General features: G+C 41.7%; 1 protein-coding gene and 1 pseudogene across 2 annotated transcripts in view; one reads left to right on the forward strand and one right to left on the reverse strand.

Moving 5' to 3' along the window:
• TMCC3 (transmembrane and coiled-coil domain family 3) overlaps nucleotides 1–26,942 on the forward strand; it is a 299,140-nt gene that overhangs the window by 13,717 nt on the left and 258,481 nt on the right. The window contains exon 1 of one of the 2 annotated variants that reach the window (XM_012469326.2): nucleotides 18,506–18,796. The exons of the other annotated variant lie outside the window; for it this stretch is intronic. The gene's annotated coding sequence lies outside the window, so the exon portion shown is untranslated. Of the gene's footprint in view, nucleotides 1–18,505; nucleotides 18,797–26,942 lie in introns of those variants that run through there. 2 annotated transcript variants of the gene reach the window in all.
• The window catches only part of LOC105728881 (keratin, type I cytoskeletal 19-like), a 39,233-nt pseudogene continuing 20,474 nt past the window's right edge, over nucleotides 8,184–26,942 (reverse strand).

Genomic DNA, 26,942 nt, shown 5'->3' on the forward strand with positions numbered 1-26,942 from the left:
TAGGCTGTGAGGGACAGAAAAACCTGGCTAAAAATGGTTTACACAGACAGAGGTTTAGCTTTATCAACTCACTGTCCAGAGGTGGAGTGTTTCCAGGAAATTTAGCAGCTCAAAAACATAACAAAGGACATGAGTCTTTCATTTTCCTTCTCTGCCATCCTGAGTATATCAGCCTGTTCCCATGACTTACGTCCTCATAGTCAGGATGGCTGCATCAGTTCTGGGCATCACATCTTTATACACTCATGTCTAGAGTTGAGAAAAGGAACCATTTCTTCTTGTACGGGTATTTGTAAAGAAAACCTTTTCCAAAAGTTCCCAAAAGACCTCTTCTCATGTCTCACTGGCCAGAATTACATTAAATGGCCTATAGTAAAACAGGCAGTGGGCTAGATTTAGCTGGCAGCTTAGACTATCAGGATTCTCCTTTCTCTCCTTTGCTGGGGAGAGGCTCCTCACTCTGATTACACGGTAGAACCTAGTGTGAACAATGGAAAAAAAATGTGTCTCTGCCAGCAAAGAAGACGTGTGTGTGTGTGTAGGGGGATTGGCTTTGACTAGCAGTCTATACTCTTTGAATCAAGAATTTCAGTTCAGTTCTAGAAGTTTATTTGAAAGAAATAATCGCAAAGTTGAATGTAGCTTTCTGTGCTCAAATGAACAATGATACAGTAACAAACAAATAACTTCATTAATTACAGAAACTACAGAAATATATGGCACAAATATAGGCACAAATTATTGTACATCCATGATAAATAGACTATTTAAACCATTAAAATTACATTTTTAGACACTAATGGCATAAGAACAGTTCTATTGGTTGTTTTTGGTGGGGGGAGAAAGATATGGAATTAAAACTAAGTGAATTTCATTTTCATTAATTTACACTAATACACTGAAGATTGGGGGGGTAATCCACCAGAATATTAGTTTTATTCTAGTGATACATTATGGGTGATTTTTATCTTTTCTGTATTTTTTGACTTTCTCGAATTAGTAATACTTTTAAGATCAGAATAATTAATAGCACTAAAGTCACACACATTACTTGTATCAGTTAGATTTTGCTGTATAACAAACTATCCTAAATGTGGTGACGTAACTATTGAGCCCATGGTTCCGCAGGCAAGCAGTGTGGGCTGGGCCCGTGTGAGCAGTTGTCCTCTTGGCTGGGCTGGCTCACCTCTATGCCACATGTGTTCTTGTTCTCCAGCAGCTAGCCTTGACTTGTTCTCATGGCTGTGAGGCAGGGTTCTGAGAGGAAGCAGAAGAGAGCAGAGCCCCGTGGGCCTGGTTCAGAACTGGCACATTACCAACTCTGCCACATTCTGTTGGCTAAAGCAATCCACGTGGCCAACCCAGCTTCAAGGTTTGGTAAACAAACTCTCTCCCTTGATGAAAGAAGCCACATAATCACACTGAATAAAGGGTGTGGATACAAGGAAGTGGGTTGGAGGATTTGGGGTCATTTTTTGCAAGCAATCTGTCACTTCATCTTAAAAAGAAAGAAAACAACAAGAGCCTTACCCAAAGATTAAACAAATAAAATATGAATTGAAAGATATATGTTTAGGTGATAAGAACTTTTTTAGATTTTTGAGACAGAATTTCACTTTGTCTCAAAATCATATAGTTTACCACAGCCCAAAACTCCTGGGCTCAAGTAGATTCTCCCACCTCAGCTTCCCCTCCTGCCTCAGCTTCCCCTCCTGCCTCAGCTCTCTCTCCTGCCTCAGCCTCCTTAGTAGCTGGGACCACAGGCATATGCCACCACACTTAGCTCATTTTTAATTTTAGTTTTGTAGAGACAGGGTCTTGCTTTGTTGCTCAGGCTGGTCTAGAACTCCTGGCCTCCCAAAGCATTGGGATTACAAGCATGAACTGCGTCTGGTTGATGAGAACTTTTAAATAAATGCTTTCTTTTAAGATGATGGGGAAGATTTTATTTTTTCTTTTCATTTCTCAACCATGACTGGTTGAGAATTTAGTGACAGCTTATCTCTGGAGGTAGCACTAAGCATTTAATCAAGCTGTTTTAGAAAGAGAGGAGAAAGCAAAACCTCCCTGTAAATGAATTAATATTGATGCACTCTCAGAATTTGTCCTTTGGGTGTGTTAGTAACTCATTCTGTACAGGTCTTCAAAGTGCTGAGTGATGGGACCACAGCCAGAAGCAACAGGCTGGAGCCTTGCTGTGCTTGGAGGCTTATCGCTGTTTTCATTCAGGTCCTCGCAGCAGTGGGAGTTAGGAAAGACCCTTAGGGTACAGCCTCCAGTGAATAAGTAGAGGCTACATACTGTTCCTCCTGGATGCGTGGTCATCATGGCTATGGTATTCATTAGTGAGAGAGGTTCTTATGCATCCCAAACTGGGGGTATCTGGGCAACCTCAGGAGTTTTCCAGGAACCTGAGGCCTTAGGATAAGCATGCTGCATCTTCTTGGAGCATTGTTTTGTTTAGTTTCGTTTTCAGACTTTTTTTTTTTTTTTTGAGACTGAGTCTCACTTTATCGCCCAGGCTAAAATGTGGTGGCATGATCTCGGCTCACTGCAACCCCGCCTCTTGGGTTTAAGTGATTCTCCTACCTCAGCCTCCCTAGTAGCTGGGATTACAGGCATGCACCACCACACCCAGCTTTTTTCTTTTTTCTTTTTTTTGTATTATTAGTAGAGATGGGGTTTTGCCATGTTGACCAGACTGATCTCAAACTCCTGACCTCAGGTAATGCGCCTGCCTTGGCCTCCCAAAGTGCTGGGATTATAGGCATGAGCCACCATGCCCAACCTAATATAATATCTTAAACAACACGGTATGTTTATCAAAATGAAAACATTTACCTTGGTACAACACTGTTAACTGTAGTTATTAACTACATACTTTATTCACATTTTCCCAGTTTTTCCTCTAATGTCATTTTTTGTTCCAGGATCCAGTCCACATTGTATTTAGTTGTCATATATCCTTAGTCTCCTCCAGTGTATGATACTTTCATCTTCCCTTGCCTTATATGGCTGCTATAGTTTGGATGTTTGGCCCTTGCTAATCTCATGTTGAAATTCCAGTGTAGGAAGTGGGTACCTCATGGGAGGTGTTTGGGTCATGAGAGTGGATCCCTGTCAGGTCTGACTGGCAGACTTGACCGAGTGACGGGTGGAAAACGTACACTGACACAGGCTTGCCAGTCAGCATGGCCAAGGGACCTCTGCCAAAGTCAGCAGCAGCCTCCATAAGCCTGTGGCCTTCACATTTATTTAGTATAGATTAAATGACAAAGGTCTCAAGTAAACACCAGTAGAGGGTAATTAACATTGCTGACCCCCCAATAGAGAGCAGTTCTGCCCATAAATGTTCTAAGGTCAGTCTTAGTACCACATAAGTAAACAAGCTATTTAGATAAACTCCTCTACATTTCCTTGTTATTTGCTCTATGCTATTAGCTCAAGATAAGAGGATTAGGCTGCCTTCAGCCATAACCTTCTTCTGACGCTTTTGCAGAACCTTCTGGCCTTCCGAGAAAGTTTGCACTTTCTAAAATTTCTCCCACCATTCTGACTGATCTCCAATAGATCCCCGGTGAATAGCTTGGTACAGTCCTTGTGATAATGAGTGAGTTATCTCTCTGTTAGTTCCCGTGAGAGCTGGTTGCTAAAAAGAGCCTAGCACATGTACTCTCTTTGTCTCTCTCTTTTTTTTTGAGATAGGGTCTTGCTCTTTTGCCCAGGTTGAAGTGGACTGGCCTGATCACAGCTCACTGCAGCCTCAACCTCCTGGGCTCAAGAGATGCTCCCACCTCAACCCCCTAAACAACTGTGACTAAGGCACACATCACCTTGCCCAGCTAATTTTTCTATTGTTTGTAGAGATGGGTTTCACCATGTTGCCCAGGCTGGTCTCAAATGCCTGGACCCAAGGGATTTTCCTCTTTTGCTTCCCAAACTGTTGGGATTACAAACATGAGCCACTGTGCCTGGCCCCTCTCCTTTCTCTTGCTTCTCCTCTCACCATGTGATCTCTGAACAACAGTTCTCTTTCACCTTCCACCATGAGTGGAAGCAGCCTGAAGCCCTCACCAGAAGCAAGTGCTGGCACCATGCTTTTTGAATAGCCTGCAGAACCATGAGCCAAACAAACCTCTTTCTTTATAAATTACCCAGCCTCATATGTTGCTTTATAACAACACTAAATGGACTGAGACATATGACCTTGACACTTCTGAAGAGTAGTGTTCAGGTATTTTATAGAATGTCCTTCCATTTGGGTTTGTATAGTGTCTTCTCAGGATTAGACTGTGATTATGGATTTTGCGGACAAATACAAGGCAGGTGACATGCTCTTCTCACTGTGTCCTGTGAGGGAATACATGATGTCAAGATGGCTTATTACTGGTGATGTTAACCTCACTTAGTTATAGGTCATGTCTGCTATGTTTTACTACTGTAAGGTTACTTTTCCCTTTCTATCATTCATTCATTCATTCATTTAGAGATAGAGTCTTGCTCTGTTACCTAGACTGTAGTGCAGTGACACAATCTTGGCTTACTGCAACCTCCGCCTCCTGGGTTCAAGCAATTCTTCTGCCTCAGCCTCCCGAGTAGCTGGGACTACAGGCGCCTGCCACCACGGCTGGCTAATTTTTGTATTTTTAGTAGGGCCGGGGGTTTCACTATGTTGGCCAGGCTGGCCTTGAACTCCTGACCTCATGATCCACCCACCTTGGCCTCCTAATATGCAGGGATTACATGCGTGAGCCACCGTGCCTAGCCTCCATCATTTATTAATTAGAGACAAATCGCAAAGTCCAGCTCATACTCAGGGTACGGGGGATTAAGTTCCATCTCTTGGAGGCATATCAAAGAGTCTGTGGACATATTTTAAAACCACTACAGTAATTAATATTTGTATTAATATTAGTATTCGGGAAGGAGATATTTCAAGGCTGTGCAGATAATGTTTCTCCATAAAGTTTCACACACTAATTTTAGCTTCATCAGTCGGTCTTTTTGAAGCAGTTACTACTATGGTGTTCTAATCATGATTTTCTATTTTCTTTCTTAAAAAAAAGTTTTGTAAGCTGTCGAGTTTTGTATTAATGTCCATAATCCTGCTCTCATTGGAAGTATAATAACTGATCATTTGTGAAAAGATTGAAGGCCATAATGTTTTTTTAGGGCAAACATTTCTGCTCCAGTAAAATATGGGTGATTTTCTATTTTCCTAACAGCTTCCACATTTATTAACTGGAATTCATTTGTAAGGAAGATTTGTCTGTCCCTTTTGCTATATTTATTTACTTAGTCATTTATTTATTTCAGTATGGGCTCACAGATAGTTGTTTTATTCTTTGGGTTATAATCTAATACTACTGTTCCTTTCTTTTTTTTATTTTTGCTTCAGTTTGTTCCAGCTTTGGTTATTGGGAACTCCTTCAGTTTGGCGTATACGTCCATTTGACGTGCCCCATCTTTCTTCTTTTTTCCTTTCTTACCCTTACCTTTTAAAAAAAGCACCTCCCTTGCTTTCTGGCATTCTAAGATGTCCAGATTCATCTTGTATTTTCCTTGCTGCAGTTCTTGAGTCGGCCATTTCTTCAAGGAACACTGGTCTCTTTCACTGGAGGATGGTACTTAGAAACCAAGATCCAGATACTAGGTGTGCTTGTTGCTACAGGGACATCACAACTTCAAGGCTGTCTGAGTGGACAAAGCTAGGAAATATATGTGACCTGTACACCCTAACTCTTGTTTTGCTTGCGGCCAAATGCTATCCTAATAGATCAACTGTACGAGTTTATTCTCATTAAAAAACATTTAAAATCATGTTCTTCAAAAAGTTATGAAGTGATGTTGCAATATCAGTATGACTCATGGCATTGTTTTATATACACACACAGATACAGAAATATAGGAATGTGTGTGTATATACATTATATATACACACACATACACATGTACACCCATATATAGTGTGTATATACATTATATATATTATTATATACATTACATATATATTATTATATACTCATATATTGTTATATATTATATAATTATATATTATATATTATTATATACCCATAGTATTATTATATACCCATATATAGTGTGTAAATACATTATATATTATATACATTATATATTATTTATATATATTATATATATAATGTATATACACACTATATATGAGTGTACCTGTATATATATATATATATATATAAAATGTGTATACACACACACTCCTATATTTCTGTATCTGTGTGTGTATATAAAACAATGCCACGAGTCATACTGATATTGCAACATCACTTCATAACTTTTTGAAGAACATGATTTTAAATGTTTTTTAATGAGAATAAACTCGTACAGTTGATCTATTAGTATAGCATTTGGCCACAAGCAAAAGAAGACTTAGGCAACAGTACTGTAAAACAGTACTGTAAACAAGCAGGGGTCACATTTCTCACAGTCATCCTTGGAATAGGTGGAGGCTGAGCTGGGCACAGAGATCAGGACAGTGTTAGGGCTCAGGGCTGAGATCCCCTTGGCCTTCCTGGCTCTTTCCCCATGGCTACAGATGGAGCACTAAAGGCAGTGGAAGGGTCAAAAGGCTTCCTTTGTGTGATATGGTTTGGATATTTGTCCCTGCCCAAATCTCATGTTGACATGTAATCCCCAATGTTAGAGGTGGGGCCTGGTGGGAGGTGTTTGGGTCATGGAGGCAGATCCCTCATGTCTTGGCACTGTCCTTGTGATAGTGAGTGAGTTCTCATGAGATCTGGTTGTTTAAGTTTGTGGCACCTCTCCCCCAGCTCTCTTGCTCCTGCACTTACCATGTGATATGCCTGTTCCCATTTTGCCTTCTTACGTGAGTGAAAGCTCCCTGAGGCCTCCCTGGAAGCTGTGTCAGGATTCTGGTGCCATGCATGTACAGCCTGCAGAACTGTGAGCCAGTTAAACTTCTTCCCTTTATAAATTACCCAATCTCAGATATTCCTTTATAGCAGTACAAGAATGGCCTAATACACTTTGCATAAACCTATGTCTTTTTTTTTTACTTTTTGGATATGGAGTTTTGCTCTTGTTGCCCAGACTGGGGTGCAATGGCATGATCTGAGCTCACTGAAACCTCTGCCTCCCGGGTTCAAGCGATTCTCCTGCCTCAGCCTCCCGAGTAGCTGGGATTGCAAGCATGTGCTATCACGCCTGGCTAATTTTTGTATTTTTAGTAGAGATGGGTTTCACCACATTAGCCAGGCTGGTCTTGAACTCCTGATCTCAGGTGATCCGCCTGCCTCAGCCTCCCAAAGTGCTAGGATTACAGGTGTGAACCACCTTACCTGGCCAAACTTAGGTCTTTTTATTTGGAGAGGAAGCCTTTCCCTGCTGACCTCCCTGTTTAGTGAGACCCGAGTCATACCCGCCTTTGACTTGTTACTGGCCAAAGAGAAGGAGAAAACCAAAGAAAACGTTGAATCCCATCATGATTCACTTTCTGAGGCTGAGAGAGGGACCTGTCCCCCCGCCTCAGGTTGGGTTCAAAGGGGACAGAAAGGGTGGGTGGGTGGGCATATAAATATAGGGTGGCCTAGGATACAGACTTCTTAGGAACTTTTAAAGATAGGAGATACTTAGTGCTTACCTTCCAGAAGAAATGGAGACACAGGAAGGTTAAAACGCTGGCCAAAAGTCACAGAGTAAGTGGTGGACCCAGGGTTGGAAGCCAAAGAGTGTGGTTCCAGAGTCTGTAGGACACATGCTAGCCACAGGCACTTTGGATACAGTACACTCTGGGATCTGGACCTTCAGGAATGCAGGTTCGTGTTGAAAAGGTGCCAACCCCTCCGGCTTGTTGTGAGTCCTGGCAATCCACGTTGCAGGGTCACTTTTTTGACTGAGATGTTTTCTGTTATAATTGTCCCTTAGATAAAGTGAAGAGGCACCCCTGTCCATTATACCTTAATTTGACTTAGCCTTCTGGATCATTTTATATGTTGATATTTGTCCAAGGGGAGCCTGGGAATTGAACTGGAACTTTTCCTTTTTCTTTTTTCTTTTTTCTTCCCTTGGGCCATAAAATTTTACTGGCAGGTCAGGGGAAGAGCCATGGGTGTAAGGGTCCCTACCTTCCCATCCCCCTACCCAGGAGACACCCTCTGAGGAGAGCAGAAGCCCCGGAGCCTGCAGCCTCAGAGGACCTTGGAGGTGGACAGGCGGTTGTAGTGATCTTCCTGGCCCTGGAGCAGGCTGCGGTAGGTGGCAATCTCCTGCTGTAGGAGCCGTGGGTACTTCTGATTCTGCCGCTCACCATCAGCTCACACATCACTCAGCTGGGCTTCAGTACTGCAGATCAGCGCCTGGATCTGCGCCAGCTGGACTCCAAAGTCTGTTTTTGCCAGTGTGCCTTCCAAGGCAGCGTTCATGCTGAGCTGCTAATGCAGCTCAATCTCAAGACTTTGGAGGGTGCACCACAGGTCAGTGACCTCAGACCTGCTCACCTGGAGCTGCTGTGTGTGGACAGCGACCTTCCAGTTCAGTTCCTCTGTCCTGCTGGTGAACTTGGCTTCAGCATCCTTCCGGTTCTGCTCAACCATGACCTCATGTTGGCTTTGCCTGTCATTCAGGATCTTGGCGAGATTGGTGGCTGGAGCTGAATCCACCTCCACATTGACCTGGCCTCCCACTTGACCCCTCAGGGCACTGATTTCCTCCTCATGGTTCTTCTTCAGGTAGGCCAGCTCCTCCTTCAGGCCTTTGATCTGCACTTCCAGATCAGTCCTGGCCACGGTCACCTCCTCCAACACCCTGTGTGGGCCGTTGATGTCAGCCTCCATGCTCATGAGCAGAGCTGCTGGATCTCAAACTTGGTTCGGAAGTCATCTGTAGCCAGATGGATGTTGCCAATCTGCAGGACAGTCCTGGATTTCTCAATGGTGGCACCAAGAATCTTGTCCTGCAGGTCCTCAATGGTCTTGTAGTAGTGGCTGTAGTCACAGGAGGACCCGGGCCCCTGCTTCTGGGACAAGTCGCAGAGCTTCACCTCCAGCTCACTGTTGACTGCCTTCAGGGTATGCACCTTATCCAGGTAGGAGGCCAGGTGGTCATTGAGGTTCTGCATGGTGAGCTTCTTGTTGCCCACAGGCAGACCGTCAGACTTAGCCAGGATGCCGCTGTAGCCCCCCGAAGGACGACAAGGACACAAAGAGGGCAGAGGACACAGACATACCATGGCTACTGGAGCCCCTGTGCATGTTGGGGGACTGGAACTTTTCTAGTGAGCAGTAAGAGAGTGCAGTCCAGCTTGCAGGCAGCCACGAGTGCTGAAGGAAGGAGCAGCCATTAGGATAGTTACATGCTTGTCCTGGCTCTGTCACTACAAAGCTTTGTGACTCAAGCAAGGTCCTGAATCAGATGGTCTTAAGACAGTGTATCATCTCATCTGACTTCGATGGGCACAGACATACAGTCCCCCTTTTCCTGTTTCATTTCCCTCATCTGTGAAATAGGGGAACTGGAGGGGTGATCTGGATAAACCTTAACATGCTTGTCAGAGCAGAGTGGGGCCCTGAACAAGAGCTGGGAGCCCCCAGTCCTTCTCTTTGCTTTCTGTTCTGTGTCTTCCGTCCACTCCTTCATGAGCTACAAGGAATCTCTGCAAAAGAGGTAGGGTGGGAACTCAAACTGGGAGGAATAGAGACTGAAGACAAGCCAGGAAGACATGTGCCGGGAAAGATGCCAGGTGAACTCAATCTTCTTAGACCCCTCGGAGCGTTCTCTCTGGGCCCTGGCTCGCATCTGTCAGTCGGTGATTTCAGAGTCAACAGATCTGTTTCTAGCATCTGAATGCCAAAAAGCAGGAAATCCCTGGTCCTGGCTGAGAACAGGGGATGATCTCAGATGTGGAGGACTGGGCAACAAGCCCTCAGATGGGCTTCCAAGCAAGTCTCATCCCCAGTAGGAGCCCATGATTCCTCTTTTCAGCTATTTGGATCTTTTAGCTTTTTAGTTTTGGTGACTGATCTTCTGTCCTAGCCAGAGGGAAGAAGTTTTGTGTGCAGAGGCTTGCTCCAGCATTCTCTTTCTTCTTCTTCTTTTTTTAACCAAGGACTGCTGACATCATCTCTTCTGTTTTCTTTTGGAATTTATTCCTGTTTTACTGAGTCCTTCCCTGGCCTGGTGCTCTCAGGCATCATCTTTCACATTAGCTTGGTGGTTAAGCCTCCCCCCTTCCCCCTAAGTCTCGTTCTCCTCCCAGACACAGGCGCTCAGGGCTTGGCTGGCTGAGTAAACACAGGCCCCCCCTCTTGGGATTCTACCTAATAGCTCTTTTGCCATTTGAGGCCTGGCCTGGTATCAAGTTTCTTCTTTTAAAAAACAGCCTTGGGCTGGGCTGGGCGCTGCAGCTCCTGCCTGTGAGCACTCTGGGAGATGGAGGCAGGCAGATGGTTCTGAGTCCAGGAGTTTTAAGCCAGCCTGGGCAACATGATGAAACCTCATCTCTTCAAAATTACAAAAATTAGCTGGGTGTGGTGGCATGCACCTGTGGTCCCAGCTATGGGTGGTGGGGGCTCTGGAGCAGGAGGATTGCTTGAGCCTGGGAGGTAGAGATTGCAGTGAGCTACGATCACACAAGTGCATTCCAGCCTGGGTAACAGAGCAAAACCCTGTCTCCAAAAAATAAGTTAAAAAAAATTTGAACAGCCTTTGAAACCCACATTTATTTTGATTTCTAAAGTAATACATGTCTGCTGTGTAAAATTTGGGAAATAAAAGTAATAAAGAAGACAATAAAGGTCAACCTTAATCCCAGTGCCCAGAGAATTAATGTTTCATGCATTTTAATTCACCTTCTTCTGGAAGTATGTGTATACATGTGGGTATGAATATTTAACATAGTTGGAGCCATACCGTACCTAATGGTTTGTAACACATTTTGCTTTTATGTTCTCACTAACCCCTGTTAATATGACCCTAGCCATGTCTTTGAATTTTTTGAAGTTAAATTATGCTCTACTTATTTAATGACCATATATTCACTTTCTACCTTTTTTTTTTTTTTACCATATCATCCCTTCTTCACTTTTATTCCCCTGTCTGTTTTAGGATGATGATGATGATGATGATGATAGTCATATAGAAACTCTCGGTATTGATACATTTCATGCTTGGAGTGCTCTGTAAGGCTGATGCTGTTATTATCCTCTTATTAATGGATAAGAAAACGGAGGTTAAGGAAATTGCCCAGGCTACATGCCCTAGTAAGGGACAGAACTGGATTTGAACTTTGACACTAGCTCAGAATCTAGACTAGTCTCCTTTGATATTTTTTCTTGTGAGCACTTCTTTTCTGGGTCGAAGATAGCATGATAGCATTTTCCAGATTTTGTGGATAAAGCTGGGTATTAGTCTTGGCCTGGCCACTTCCATCCTCTGGGACCTCTCTGGATCCCTATGGGCCCTTTCAGCTCTCAGGGTCTATGCCTTTGTAGTGGAAAAAAATCAGAACAGAGACAACATTCAAGGACAGACAGAGAATGACAGGAACATCATTGTCTACTTGATTTCAGGGACACTTACATTTGGCCCTAAAAGACATTTCTGTGAGGAAGTTGGTTTTCTCCACTCTCTACTGAGGCAGGAGCTAGGTGGGGCCCAAGAGAAATCCCCACAGGCGCTGTGAGGTTTTCTTGGATAAAGAAGGATAAATCTCATGACATATTTCCCTTGAGCATGCTGAGGTCACAGGGCTTCTGTGGCTGACCAGCAAGTGTGGTGAGTGAAGGGCATGTGTCCCTCCCTGGCACAGGCACCCGGCCTCCTGCCATGTTGTGGTATCTCTTCCCAGATGATCTTTGAGGTATGTGGCTGGAAGGATGCTCCAGCCAGCTGAAGTGGGTTCTTTAGTCGCAGTGTGTGCTGACGGGCGAGTGAGGTGGGCTGGGCAAGCCAGAGGTGACTGCTCTGCTTTTCCCGACATCAGTGATGGGGTTGTCTTGCTTGATGGCACAGATATTTTTCCAGGGTTCTGTCCCTCCACCCACTGACCAGAAAAAGAAAAAGAGAACCAGAAGACGCTTATCTTACAGAATAGAAAGTTTACCCGGTGCAGTTTCCCTTCCCTTTTCAGATAGATGTTACAAAGCAAGAATACCCACAGCAAGGGGTTTTTGAACTTGGCCAGGTTTCAGCTGTCACTCAGGAAGCCGCCAGCACCATACGTGGCCCTTTGCTTTGCTCTGCAGGTGTTGGTGATTTTTGGGTGCAGGTTCTGGCAAGTGTGTTTCTGTGCCAGCTCCTCTGTACATGGCTTTCTTTGTTTAGTGTTATTTCCCTGTTTACCAGGCTTCTCTGAGGAAATGCTGACATTTTTTTTTTTTTGTCCAATTCTCCTAGAAACAAACAAAAACTGCACCTTTTAAAACTATTTTTTTCCTATGGTTGATTTGGAAAGTACCTTGCTCTAGCCAGGGGATAATACAGCTTTTGTTCTGTTAGTGAAACGTTCTGGGGATTTTATTTCAAAGTATAAGGTCCCTAAGACAATGAATGAGGTTTATAAGGGAACATAGTTATGTTTGGGGAGTGAATTAAATTGAATATAGCAGTAATGAAGCACTAAATGTATGTTAAGAACGTACACATATCAGTCAAGTTTTCAAGTCTCCCAAGGAAACTACAGTCATAGTGATGGTAGTGATGATGGGTTGATAATGAAAATAATAACATCAGCATGTTGAATATTTACCATGTGCTGTTAATAGATAGTGTGCTAGTTTTAACAACTCTGTGGTATGTATTAATTTTGTTATATAGGAAAAAGAAACTGAAATTCAATCTAAGTAACGTGCTCAAGTCGGCTAGTAAGTAGGAGCGCTGGGTTTTAGACACAGGTTGGATCCACAGTTCCAACCCTTAACCTCCAGGCAAACTGCCTCCAAAATCATATTTTAAGAGATCTGGGGCCAGGCATGGTGGCTACACCTGTAATTGCAGCACTTTGGGAGGCCAAGGCAGGTGGATCACTTCAGGTCAGGAGTTGGAGACCAACCTGGCCAACATGATGAAACCCTGTCTCTACTAAAAATACAAAAATTAGCCAGGCATGGTGGTGGGAGCCTGTAATCCCAGCTACTTTGGAGGCTGAGGCAGGAGAATTGCTTGAACCTGAGAGGCAGAGGTTGCAGTGAGCCGAGATTGTGCCATTGCACTCCAGCCTGGGTGACAGAGCAACACTGTCTCAAAAATTAATAATAATTTTAAAAAAGAGATCTGGGTATTTTAGCTTTAATTTTAAAGAGATCGAGAGAGAGAGAGAGAGTCTTGTTATATTGCCAAGGCTGATCTCAAACTCCGGGGCTCAAACACTCTTCCTGCCTTGGCCTCCAGAGTAGCTGAGACTACAGATGTGCACCACCATGCCTGGTTTATAGCATTAAATTTTGAGATACCTGAAAAAAGTGCTTTTGATAAATAAAATTGAAGAAAAAGGAAATGCATTCTTTCTCTCCATTATGTTTCTATCTTTGGATTGCCTATAACTCATAATGAATATGACTAGAAGATCTGCCCTCTGACCTGAGCCACAGCTTTATTGAGGTATAATTTACATATCTAAAGTCCATCCGTTGTAAATACATTGATCTTTAGTGAATTTGTAGCGTTGTGCAACCATCCCCATAATCCATGCTTAGAACATGTCCATTACTGCACAAAATGGCCTTTCCCCATTTGCAGTTAGTCTCTGCTCCCACCCCCAGCCCCAGGCAACCACTAACCTGCTTTCTGTCTTTGAACATTTGCTTTTGCTAGAAATTTCATATAAATGGGATCATTTAATATAGGCTTATGTGACTGGCGATTTCTCCCTTAGCATAATGTTTTTGACACTTAGCACTGTTGTAAAGTACATTGGTAGTTCTGTTTTATTGCTGAGTATCTCATATATGGATATGCCACATCTTGTTAACTCATTCACCAGCTGATGAACATTTGAGTTGTTTCTACATTTTGGCTATTATGAATAATGCTGCTATAATCATTTGTGTGCAAGTTTTTGTGTAGGCAAATGTTTTCATTTCTCTTGGGTAGACACCTAGAATTGAAATTCCTGGGACATATGGTAGATGTATGTTTAACCTCTTGAAAAGCTATTATAGGGCTTTCCACAGTGGCTGCACCATTTAACCTTCCTCCCTCTAGGGTATGAGGGTGTTCCAGTTGTTCCACATCCCATTCTACACTTGATATTGTCTGTCATCTTGATTATAGACATTCTGGTGGGTGTGTAGTGGTAGCTCATTGTGGTTTTAATTTGCATTTCTGTAATGACTAATGATATTGAGCATTTTTGCATGTGCTTATTAGCTGTTCACACATTTTCTTTGGTGAAATATCCATTTGATTTTTGGCCTATTTGTATTTTTATTTATGTATTATTATTATTTTTTGAGATGAAGTCTTGCTCTGTCATCCAGGCTGATGTGCAGTGGTGCAGTCTCAGCTCACTGCAACCTCCACCTCCCAGGTTCAAGTGATTCTTCTGCCTCCGCCTCCCGAGTAGCTGGGATTGCAGGCATGTGCTACCACTCTCGGCTAATTTGTGTACTTTTAGTAGAGATGGAGTTTTGCCATGTTGGTCAGGCTGGCCTCGATCTCCTGATCTCAGGTGATCCGCCTTGGCCTCTCAAAGTGCTGGGATTACAGGCGTGAGCCACTACCATGCCTGGCCTGGCCTATTTTTAAATTGCATTCCTTGTCTTATTATTGAGTTGCTAGAGTTCTTTATATATTCTGGATATAAGTGCCTTAGCAGGTATGATTTGTAAATATTTTCTCCCATCTGTGGCTTGCATTTTATTTTCCTTTCTTTTCTTTCACTGGCAAGTATGTAATTAATTAATTTTCTTAATGGTGACTTTTGAAGAGAGCAAAAGGCTTTGAATTTTGAAGTCCAGTTCATCAAGTTTTTCTTTTATAGATTGTGTTTGGTCTTTGCCTTTTAACACCCAAATATTCCTGTCTCTTTGGTTTATTCTTAGGTTAGGTGTCCCAATTTTTACTCTTTCATTCTCCCTGGATCCTACATTTATTCCTGTTTGAGGACAGAAGGCAAAGCCCAGCCTCCAAGTTCTCTTGCTGATACTCTGTGGTGGGCATCTTACTGGAATTGTGTGTTCAGGCCTCTGGTAACTTTGCAGGCCTTTGGTAACTTTGGCTACCAAATCTTGAGATAGAAGGTGAAATTAGACCTTCCTCAGCAATTTACAATTGAAGTCGGATAAGAAAAATAACTGCTTTGTATGGAAGTGTTTTCTTTTTTTAAAAGAAATTAGTTAAGTGCTTCTCTACTTATTGATAAATATCAATAATTATAAATATCTCTTACATTACTTTAAAGGTTTTCAGAGTTAATTTACCTTTATCTTCTCATTTAGGTCCTTTTGCAGATAAGAAATAGAAGAGTTCAAGTAGAATAGAAGGGTACTTAACAAAAATGAGTAGTTAATACTGGAGACACAGGTATTATTTGATCATTTGTTCCAGAGTCTACCAAGAATATATATATATATATATTTTTTTTTTTTTTTTTTTTTTTGAGACAGAGTCTCACTCCGTCACCAGGCGCCAGGCTGGAGTGCAGTGGCGCGACCTCGGGTCACTGCAACCTCCGCCTCCTGGGTTCAAGCAATTCTCCTGCCTCAGCCTCCCGAGTAGCTGGGATTACAGGCGCACGCCATCACGCCCAACTAATTTTTTTGTATTTTTAGTAGAGACGGAGTTTCACCATGTTGGCCAGGATGTTCTCGATCTCTTCACCTCATGATCCGCCTGCCTCGGCCTCCCAAAGTGCTGGGATTACAGGTGTGAGCCACAGCGCCCGGCCTACCAAGAATATTTTTAAGTGTTTACCATTCACCTTGCAAAGATGAGTTAGAGGAGAGGGTAGCACTGGGCTCTGTCTGCTAGTCTGATGAAGCTCAGCCATAGTCAGAATCATAGAATTGCAGATTCTTCATGTTGAAAGCGGCCTTGAAACTTGAGTGCATCCTTTCACCCACCAGAGGAATCCTTAGATTGCTCTTGCTGGTTGATAATCCTCTGGCTTCCAGGCACTTTCAAAAAGAAAGCTTAGAACTTTTCAAGCCATGGGATCAATTCTTGGATAATTGTAAGTACTGGAAAAATCCTTTTGTGTATGGAGCCTATTCTATGATTCCGACTATGGCTGAGCTTCAGCCTCCCCTGTAACTTTCACCAGTTGGCGACACCAAAAAACTAGTGCCATTCTTTATTGGCAGCTCTTCAAATATCAAAGAGTGCCTTAAACCTTCACTTCTATCGATACCACCTGTTCTATCAACTATTTTGTGTTTAATTTGGAATCCAGACCTACAGCCATGATAGTCACTTCTTGCTAGATACAGTTCCGATTGTCTGTATCTTTTGTGCCTAAATCAAACCTACACATCAGATATGGCCTGGCTGGGAGAGTTTTGTGAGCCTGTCAGTTCCTTTGCTGTGGGTGAGGTCTGTCCAGTGGTGTTAGTAACTTAGCAGCTACACTGTACTGCTGACACTTGTTGGGCTTGTGATCAGCCAAAACCCAAATTGTATTTTCTCCTGTGGATTTTGGCCAAGCCGGTTCTCTATTATCTCTTATGTAATTGCTATTTTCAACATAGATGCAGGGATTTACAGTTAATATTATTATTTAATATTAATGATAACACTAATAACTAGCATCTTTTGAGAACTTACTGTGTTTATATTGTTTGGTTTTCCCCAGAATTTGCCTTTTGGGATCATTTTGAATCTTATTTCCCTCCTTTTCTTGGTTTTTCTCTCTACTGAGAAAAATGTTTGCATATTTAGTTCCTACCCATCTGGGTCTCCTGTCTGTCCAGGTATATCTTCATTTTGGCTGGTTCATAGTGATGATAGGAGTGTAGGAAGTAGACCTCATGAAAGGAACTAAAGCTACCCAGATTTCTGCATGTATATCCATGTATTCCGCCAGTGATCTGGTTTGGCTGTGTCTCCACCCAAATATCATCTTGAATTGTAGTTCCCATAATCCCCATGTGTTGGCCATTTGAAGTAGTTATGGTTGGGTGAATATCATAGTGGCCTGATGACGGGGGCAAGATGCTTTCTCAAATGCCTAATTTTATGTAAGCTTCTGGTGCTAGCAAAAGGAGGCTTACATTACAAATAGATATTGAAGATTCTTTCCCATCTGCTGTTAAGTAAGTCCTGACTTTGCCAGGCCAGGTGAATGAGTCCACAGTCATTTTAAGGTGGAAAGAATTGGTTAATTTAGACTGTTTCAGCATTTCCAAAACCTAGATTCTAGTAGATGTTCCTTGAAAGGGTGTTAGCAGTGGTAAGCCCATATAGGTCTGCAGCAACCTCAATTCTTGCCTGTTCAGAAGAGAAAATTTGACCGAGGGGCATAAGACAGAGTAAGAGACCAAGGCAAGTTTTAGAGCAGGAGCGAAGGTTTATTCAAAAGCTTTAGAGTGGGAACGAAGGGAAGTAAACTTGGAAGAGGGCCAAGAGGATTGCTTGCGAGATCAAGTGCATGGTTTGACCTTTGACTTGGGGTTTTATATGTTGTCATATTTCCAGGGTTTTGTGTCCCTTCTCACCTGATGCTTCCCTTGGATGGGCTGTCCACATCTGCAGTGGCTGCCAGCACTTACGAGTGATGCGTGCACAGTATGTTTACTGGAGTCGTACGTATGCTCACTTGAGGTGTTCTTCCCTTACCAGTTGAATGTTCCTAGAAGGTCATATACCAGTTAAACTTTGCCATTTGCCTCTTTTTTGCTGGAGCCCACTGGCCCAACTCCTGAGATCTTATCAGGAAGCTGCTGATCCCCAGTTTCAGGTGTTTCTATCTACTGGGAGACTGCCTTTCCCTGGCACTGGCTGTGGCTAATTATTATTTCATTTTTTTTTTTTTATTCAGAGTCTTGCTCTATCACCCAGGCTGGAGTACAATGAGGCCATCTCAGCTCACTGCAACCTCTGCCTCCTGAGTTCAAGTGATTCTCTTGCCACAGCCTCCCAAGTAGCTGGGATTACAGGTGCCCACAACCACATCCTGCTAAATTTTGTATTTTTAGTAGAGATGGGGTTTCACCGTGTTAGCCAAGCTGGTCTCAAACTCCAGACCTCAGGTGATCCACCCACCTTGACCTCCCAAAGTGCTGGGATTACAGGCATGAGCCACTGTGCCCTGCCCAATTATTATTTTAGAGAAACAGTTAACAACCGCCTGGCCCTGATGGTTGCCTCACACTCCTGGTGTGGGGTAGGAAGAGCCCTCTTCTGCCCTGCTTGCCTCTGACTAGCTGCCTACTATCACAAAGGGAGTCTGTGGTTAAGTAAGTTTTCAAACAATGGGTTAAGCACAACTAAACAGGTTTCATTCCTGGAAGGGGCCAAGGTGTTTAATATGCTAATGTATTGTGGCTTTGCACGAGGGGAATGTAATATGGGTTCCCCAACCTTCCTTGGCCACAACACCTCTGTGGCTGAGCATCTTGGGACCAGCAGCCTGCAGGACACTGTTTGGAAATTGCTGGACTGAAGGACAGTGACCTGAGGGACAGGAAAGTACCCGCAGTGGGAGAGTGCAAAGAGAGCAGTTTTACAAATACTTCTGCTTTTGTTTCTCAGTGCGTATTTTTAACTTAAGGAGTAGTCATTTGAAGCCCTCATAAGCTCATGGGCTCTTTTCGGATAAAAGCACCCCAGACCTTGCAGGACTAGGAACATCATCTGGCCTGAAAAGAAGGTAAAATTGTTGTCTGATTTTCTTTTTAAAGAAACCTGTTAGTGAAGCTGACAATTCAGTTCTTTCTGGTATACAGTTAGGACCTGTTAAATATGTATTCTGCCTCAAGGGGAAGTCATATTCTAAAAAGTAAACAATTCATAGGCAATTCTTGTACATTGAGAATCCACTAATGACTTTTAGAAGGCAGATTTTGTCAAGGGGACAGGTTATATGTGCAGCTTGCTTCTATTAATGCTTTTCTGGGCAGATTAACTAAATGAAGTAATATTTAACTTGGTCTAATAGAGTGTTAGCCAGAACAGTGCCTGATAACAACAATAGTAATACTAGCTAATATTTCTTAAGTGGTCACTATGTGCCATAAATATTATACATGTGTTTACTAATTTAATCCTCACAAAAATGCAATGAGGTAGCTGTTATTTTTACTCCCATTTTATAAATGAGAAAATACGGTAAGCATAACAGTGAGGGCTAGAACCAGTGATTGGTTTTATATTCCTAAGAGTAAGGAACAAGGGAAAGCAGATTTTACAGTAAGTTCTTTTTTTTTATTTTTTTGAGACAGAGTGTCGCTCTGCTACCCAGGCTGGAGTGCAGTGGTGCGATCTCAGCTCATGGCCCACCTCCCGGGTTCAAGCAATTCTTGTGCCTCAGCCTTTTAAGTAGCTAAGGTTATAGGCTCCAGCCACTACACCCAGCTAATCTTTGTATTTTTAGTAGAGATGGGGTTTCACTATATTAGCCAGGCTAGTCTTGAACTCCTGGCCTGAAGTGATCCGTCCGCCTGGGCCTCCCAAAGTGTTAGGGTTACAGGTGTGAGCCACTGCACCCAGCCTACAGTACAGTTCTTTGAGACTGAGCTCAGTTTCATAAAATCCTAGGTAGAATGTAATACATAATTGATTTTGCATTAATTTGTCTCCTTTAGAATATCTATCATAGGGGTTTTAACTTCTAATTTGGAATTTTTAGACATCAGTAGATGCTATAAAAATTGAATTTACTTATGTATTTATTCAACAGCCTTTTTGGGGGCAGTTTCTGAGTTTGATTTTAGGGATGCAAAGATAACTGAGCCCATAGTTCCCTGTCCTCATAGAGATGTCATCAAATGGCAAAGAGGTATAATTCTTCAAGAAGTTATCATTTCTTATGCCATGATAGGAAAAGTGGTTTTATGCATCTTGTTTTAAAAAGTCAAGAGAAAAAGTCTGTAGGCTGCCTGCTCTGGGTCTGGAAGCCAGGAAGGTGTCACACCTCTCAGATGACTTTTGAGTTGTTCCCCAGCCCTGGCTTGATTTCACCCAGAGCCCTCAGCTGCAGCTGGTAGCATAATGTTGCTCCTGAATGTGGATTTCTTAAGGCCTGTGAGAGAGCTTGTTAGGGAGAGAGATCGTGTGCTGTGAAAGGAGCACACAGGCCCCTTTGACAATCTCCTTCAATGCCCTCTTCACAGGGTCAGGTGTGCTGTTTATACTGCAAATGAAAAGAGTAAAGCAGAGGGCAGGAGAGTTCCCTTGTGAGGAAAAGGAAAAGGCTGGCAGTGTGCTTGGCTGTGATAGAACTCATTTGACACTGAGGACTGGGTTATTCTTTTTTGTTTGTTTGTTTTTTGAGACAGAGTCTTGCTCTGTCGCCCAAGCTGGAGTGCAGGGACACAATCTCGGCTCACTGCAAACTTCGCCTTCTGGGTTCAAGTGATTCTTATGCCTCAGCCTCCCGAGTAGCTGGGATTACTGGTGTGTGCTACCTCACCTGGCTAATTTTTGTATTTTTAGTAGAGACAGGGTTTCACCATGTTGGCCAGGCTGGTCTCAAACTTCTGACCTCAAGTGATCGGCCTGCCTCAGCCTCTCAAAGTTCTATAATTAGGCATGAGCCACCATGCCTAGCCAGGACTAGGCTATTCTTGATGCATGGTGAGCACTGGGCCAGGGCCCTGAGGGCTGTGCTTACTCATGTTAGCCCTAGCTATGAAGCCCATGCTTCCTTGGTTGAATCAGCTTTAAAGGAAAACAGGGGGAGGGAGGAGACAGGAGCCAGTGTCTCTGGGAAATTCCACACCACCACTCATTTTAAGTCAGTAGGCAGGGTTCTGAGCTCTTTCTTAGAGAAGTTGACTCTAGTAGCTAACCTAGGGCCTTACTGTAACCTGGAAGTACCATGCCCCTGAAATCTAAGTTGCTGTTTGGTGTGCTGTAATGATTAAATATTCATTTGTCTGATGGATTGTGTGATTTCACAGCTAGTGATACTCTCTAGTTGAAATAATTGGCTGAAAGCAACGTTGGGAGGTTTTTGTGTTTGAAAAATGTTTATTGAATGTTTTGTATGTGCCAGATGTTATTCTAAGGACTTTTCATCTCCTTAAGTCAGAATTCACCATAGCCCTGTGAAGCCTGCACTAATCCCCTGGATTTTTATCTGTTTTGTATATTCCCATATCCCAGTGCTTGGCACATAAAAGGTACTCAATATTTGTTGGACAAATGAATAAATCTTATATTAGTAGACATTTTGGCTTTCTAGGTAACATCATGGGAGTTGGTCCTGTGGTATATCCTATGTCAACAGCAAAGACAGAAAGACACAGATGCTCCAATTTGGTTTAGAAAAAAGCTTTCAGAACTAACTGCATTATTACTTTGATGGAAGACTTCCTTTTTAAAGCACTAAAATATTTCAGACTTTATACTTGGCCTAGATGTTAAGTAAAAATTGTCTACATCTGACAGGATTGAGTCAATTGATTAGATTCTGAAATTCAGCAAATAGTTTTTAATTTTATTTATTGCTACAGACATAGACTTTGGTAGAACCTCATTTGTGCCACTCAGGTTATCTTTGGATGATTGTATGACTATAGTAAAAGCCAGTATTAGGTTTTACCCATGTACCAGGAGCCATTTTCAATGTTTTACATGCATTAACATTTTAATGTTTTAACATTTTAATAATCAGTAAAGTAGATACAATTATTATTTCCCTTTTACAAATAAAATAAATAAGTGTTGAGAGATGGCCTAACATCACACAGCTAGTAAGTGATAGAAGCAAATTCAAACCTGGTTAGGCTAGCCTAGAGTCTGTTTCTTAACTATTATACTCTAGTGCCTTTGAAAGACAAAGTACTTGGAGAAATCTTATACAGAAAAGAGCCTATCTCTTTGAGGGAAAAGAAAGAAAAATCTTTTCTGCCATTTTTCTCTTCTCATACTGTTCCTGCTGTCTGACATGCTCTGCTCTGTATCCTGGCTCTTCTTAAAAAAATCTAGTCACTAAAATTTTTCAACTCAACCAAGATAAAGCTGGTATGATTTGAGGTGATTCCAATTTTTTGCCTTGTTTTTCTAGTTTTTCCATCATGACACCATATTTCTTGTACACTTTATGTTAAAATTAGCATTTCAAATTGAAAGAAAACTCAGGACAACCTAGTTTGATTAATGTTGCCCTAGTTTCAGTAGTATACACTCTGCTCATATAGATCTCCATCCTTCCTCCTTTATGTTGTTATTGCCACAGATTATATTCTTATATAGTTTATGCCCACTAACATAGATTTATTGTTTTATGCATTTTCCTTTTAAATCATTTTGGGAAAAAAAGTGTAGTTACAAAGCAAAATACCATAATACTGGCTTTTATATTTATCTATTTAGTTAACTTTGCCAATTTATTTCTTCTTACGACTTTGAGTTATTGTCTAGTGTTCTTTCATTTTAGCCCAAAGGACTCCCTTTATCATTTCTTGTATGGCAGGTGTACTGGTAATGATTTCCTTTACCTTTTATTTATATAGAAATGTCATAATTTCTCCTTTATTCTTGAATGATAGTTTTGTGGGATATAGACTTGCTGGATATAAATGGCCAGATATAAAATCCTTGGTTTGCAGTTTTTTTCTTTGAGGTCTTTGAATGTCATCCCACTGTCTTCTGGTCTCCATTGTTTCTCACAAGAAATCAGCTGTTAATTTTATTGAGTTCATACTGTGCATGAAGAATCACTTGCCTCTTACTGCTTTCAAATTTTTCTCATTGCTTTGGGTTTTGATACTTTAATTATATACATTTCTATATGGATCTCTTTGAGTTTATCCTGCTTGGAGTTCATCTAGCTTTTTGCATGTGTATATTCATATCTTTAATCAGATTTGGGATGTTTTTGGCATTTATTTCCTCAAAGATCTTACTGCTTCTTTCTTTCCTTCTCCTTCTGAGTCACCATAATGCATATGTTGGTCTGCCTGATGATGTCTCACAGGTCCCTTAGACTCTGTTTACTTTTCTTCATATCTTTTCTTTCTGTTCCTCAAATTGGATAATTTCAGTTGTCCTATCTTCAAGGTTGCTGATCCTGTTTTCTGCTTTTTCACATCTCCTCTTGACTCTTTCTAGTAAGTTTTTCATGGTAGTTATTGTACTTTAAAGTTCTAGAATTTCTGCGGTTTAAAATTATTTCTGTCTCTTTACTGATATTCTCATTTTGTTTATAGATTGTTTTCCTGACTTCCTTTTAGTTCTTTGTCTATGGTTTCCTTTAGCTCATTGACTATATTTAATGGAACTGATTTAACACCCTTGATAGTAATTCCATTGTCTGGGTTCACTTGTTAATATTTCTGACAAATTTCTTTTCTTCCTGTGAATGAAGAAATTAAAATTTTCCTACGAATGCTGCCAGGGGAAGTTGCTGTCACCAAGAGGGCCAAAACCAAAGTGGGTGTCTGCATCAAACCCTCAGGCACTGCTAGACCAACAAAAATGCACAACACCAATTTTTGGAGGAGAAAGTCCCCACTACCTACTCTGGTGTCAGCCAGCCATTCCTAGAACACTCCTTGAGCTGCTATCCTCAAAGCTGTGGTGGGAATGGTAGCTAGTTCACTTATGTTGCTGTCTTAGAAAAGAACAGCAGTCCCTCCTTTCACCAAGCCCTCCCCTGGTTGTTTTAAGTGTCTAGTTAGGTTTCACAGTTCCTAAACAGTTGGTTCCAGTCACTCCTTCCAGGTCAATGGTTGCTTTAGTAGAAGGATAGCTCCTAGAGCTTCCTGCTCTGTTTGTTTGCATGACATCACTCCTGAAAGCTTGATTTCTATTTTTTTTTTCCTCCAGCTTTACTGAAGTGTAATTGACAAATAAATACTGTGTATATTAAAAGTATACAACATGATGTTTTGAGGTACACACACACATGCACACATTGTAAAACAGTTACCATAACCTAGCTAGTTAACATATTAATCACCTCACATCATTCCATTTTTTCATATGCGTGTGGTGAGAATGCTTAAGATCTATCTACTCTCTTAACAAATTTCAAGTATAAACCATTGTTATAAATTACCATCACTATGTTGTTATTAGGTCTCCAGAACTTATTCATCTTATAACTGAAAGTTTATATCCTTGACCAATGTCTTCCCATTTCACCCACTGTCCAGCCCCTGGCAAGCATTATTCTATTTTCTGTTACTGAGTTCAGCTTTCTTAGATTCTACATGTAGATGAGATCACACAATATTTGTCTATCTGTGTCTGGTGTATTTCACTTAGCATAATGTCCTTCAAGTTCATCCATGTTGTCACTTATGGCAAAATTTCATCTTCTTTTTTAAAGCTGAATAATTTTCCACAGTGTATATATAGCACATTTTCTCTATCCATATACCTGTTGCTAGACACTTAGGTTGTTTCCATATCTTAACTATTGTCAGTGACGCTGCACTGAATGTGGAATCCAGATACTTTTCTGAGAACATGATTTTATTTTCTTAGGATATAAACCCAGAAGGAGGATTTCTGGATCATATGGTAATTCTATTTTTAATTTTTTTCAGGAAACTCCATACTGTTTTCCATAATGGTTGTACCAATTTATATTCCATTATCAATGCCTAAGAGTTGTTTTTTTTCCTCCTTGCCATACACTTGTTAACTTTTGACTTTTTGATCATAGTTATCCTAACAGGTGTGAGATATCTTATTGTTTTGATTTGCATTTTCCTGATGATTAATGATGTTAAGTACCTTTTCATATACTTGTTGGCCATTTGTATGTCATCTTTGGAAAAATATCAGAGTTTTTTGCCCAGTTTTTTTTCTTGGAGACAGGGTCTTGCTCTGTCACCCAGACTGGAGGGCAGTGGCATGATCATAACTCACTGCAGCCTTGACTTCTGGGGCTCAAGCAATCTTCTTGCCACCTGAGCAGCTGGAACTGTAGGTGCATATCATCATTCCTGGATAATTAAAAAAATTTTTTTCTAGAGACAAGGTCTTACTGTATTGCCCAGGCTGATCTCAAACTCCTGAGCTCAAGGGATCCTCTTGCCTTGGCCTCTCAAAGTGCTAGGATTATAGACATGAGCCACTGTGCTTAGCCCCTTTGCCCATCTTTAAGGTGTGATATTATTATTATTTTTTGCTGTTGAGCTGTATGAGTTCCTTATGTATTTTAGATATTAACTCCTCATCATGGTTTTCAAATATTTAATCCCATTCCTTTGATTGCCTTTTCATTTTGTTGATTGTTTCTGCTGTGCAGAAACTCTGCAATTTGGTATAGTCCTCCTTGTTTGTTTTTGCTTTTGTTGCCTGTGCTTTTGGTATCATATAAAAAAAAAAAAGATCATTGCCAAGACAAATGTAATGGAGCTTCAAGTTTTCCAGTTTTAAGTCTTAGGTTTAAGTATTTCATCCATTTTGAACTGATCTTTGTGTATGGCATAAGATAAAGTTTCGATTTCACTTTTTTGGCACACGGATATACAGTTTTCTCAACACTGCTTATTGAAGAGACTATTATTTCCCCATTGTGTGTTCTTGGCATCTTTTCCATATGGTCATTATTTGACTGTACATGTGTGGGTTTATTTCTGGCCTCTCTATTCTGCTCCATTGGTCTATTTGTGTGTTTTTATGCCAGTACTATACTGTTTCATTACTATAGCTTTGTAGTATAATTTGGAATCAGTGGCTGTGATGCCACCAGCTTCATTCATCTTTGGGGTCTTTTATGGCTCCAAACAAATTTTGAGATTGTGTTTTCTATTTCTGTGAAAAATGCCACTGTAATTTTGATAGGGATTGCATTGAATCTATATATCACTCTGGGAGTATGGAAATTTTGACAATATTTTCTTCTGATCCATGAACACAGAATATCTTTCTGTTTGTATCATCTTCAATTTCTTTTATCAATGTTTTATAATTTTCACTACACAGATCCCAAAGTCTTGTTCGTAATGGGATAAAACTTTTTTTTTTTTTTTTTATAGTAGAAAGGGGCACTCACAGGGAGAAGCACCAGCCAGAAGTTACCTTCCTTCCGTATCTGTTAGGTACCTCTTGGGGTCTCTGCCCTCAAGGAGTTCCTTGGAAGAGGAAAGAGGCACGTAAAGTGGAAAGCTTGCAGTTCCACAGAGATACTAGAAGTACAGTAGCAAGAACAAAATGTTGAGGGGACAGAAGAGGGAGGGCTTCAGGGCTGTTGTAAAAACTTCAGGAATAAGCAAAAACTCTATTTCCCCAGGCATGGCAAAGTCCTTGCCACCTGTCAAGGTCTGGGTGCTGGGTAGTAAATGCAGACGCCCCTACTCAAGCTTCCCTTTATGGCACTCCTCCTTGCTGTCTGCGCTTCCTTGCCTCCTGTTCATGCCTTGGTCCTACCCCACTGTTCACGCTTCAGTCCTACCCCTCTGTTCACGCTTCAGTCCTACCCCAGTCAGACCCTCAGCCTCACTCTCACTGAAACCGCTCTTGCTGCTTCCACGTCCGTTCCTCGGAAGCCCATCCTGACCGCCATACTCAAAACGGCACACTTCTCTCTGTCCTCTTACACTGCTTGATTTTATTCATAGTTGTGGCAGTCCTTGGTGTTATGTCTATGAATGGCCAAGTGATTTTCATTTAACTTATGTATGTATTTATTCAACTGACATTGATTGAGCACCACCATGAAGCACTGCCCTCAGCTCTGGAGACAAGTGGACAAGACAGTCCTTGCTTTCATGGGGTTTCTGTTCTTGTGTAGAGGGGCAGACCAAAGGCAAATTAACAAGTGAGATGATTTCCGGTAGTGGTAAGTGCATGGAGAAAGTCAAGTAGGGCAATGAGGTAGAGTGATTGGAGGCTGG

Source organism: Aotus nancymaae, unplaced genomic scaffold, assembly GCF_030222135.1.
Source record: "Aotus nancymaae isolate 86718 unplaced genomic scaffold, 86718_ANA_hifiasm-v0.15.2.pri h1tg000016l, whole genome shotgun sequence".
Lineage (NCBI taxonomy): Eukaryota > Metazoa > Chordata > Mammalia > Primates > Aotidae > Aotus > Aotus nancymaae.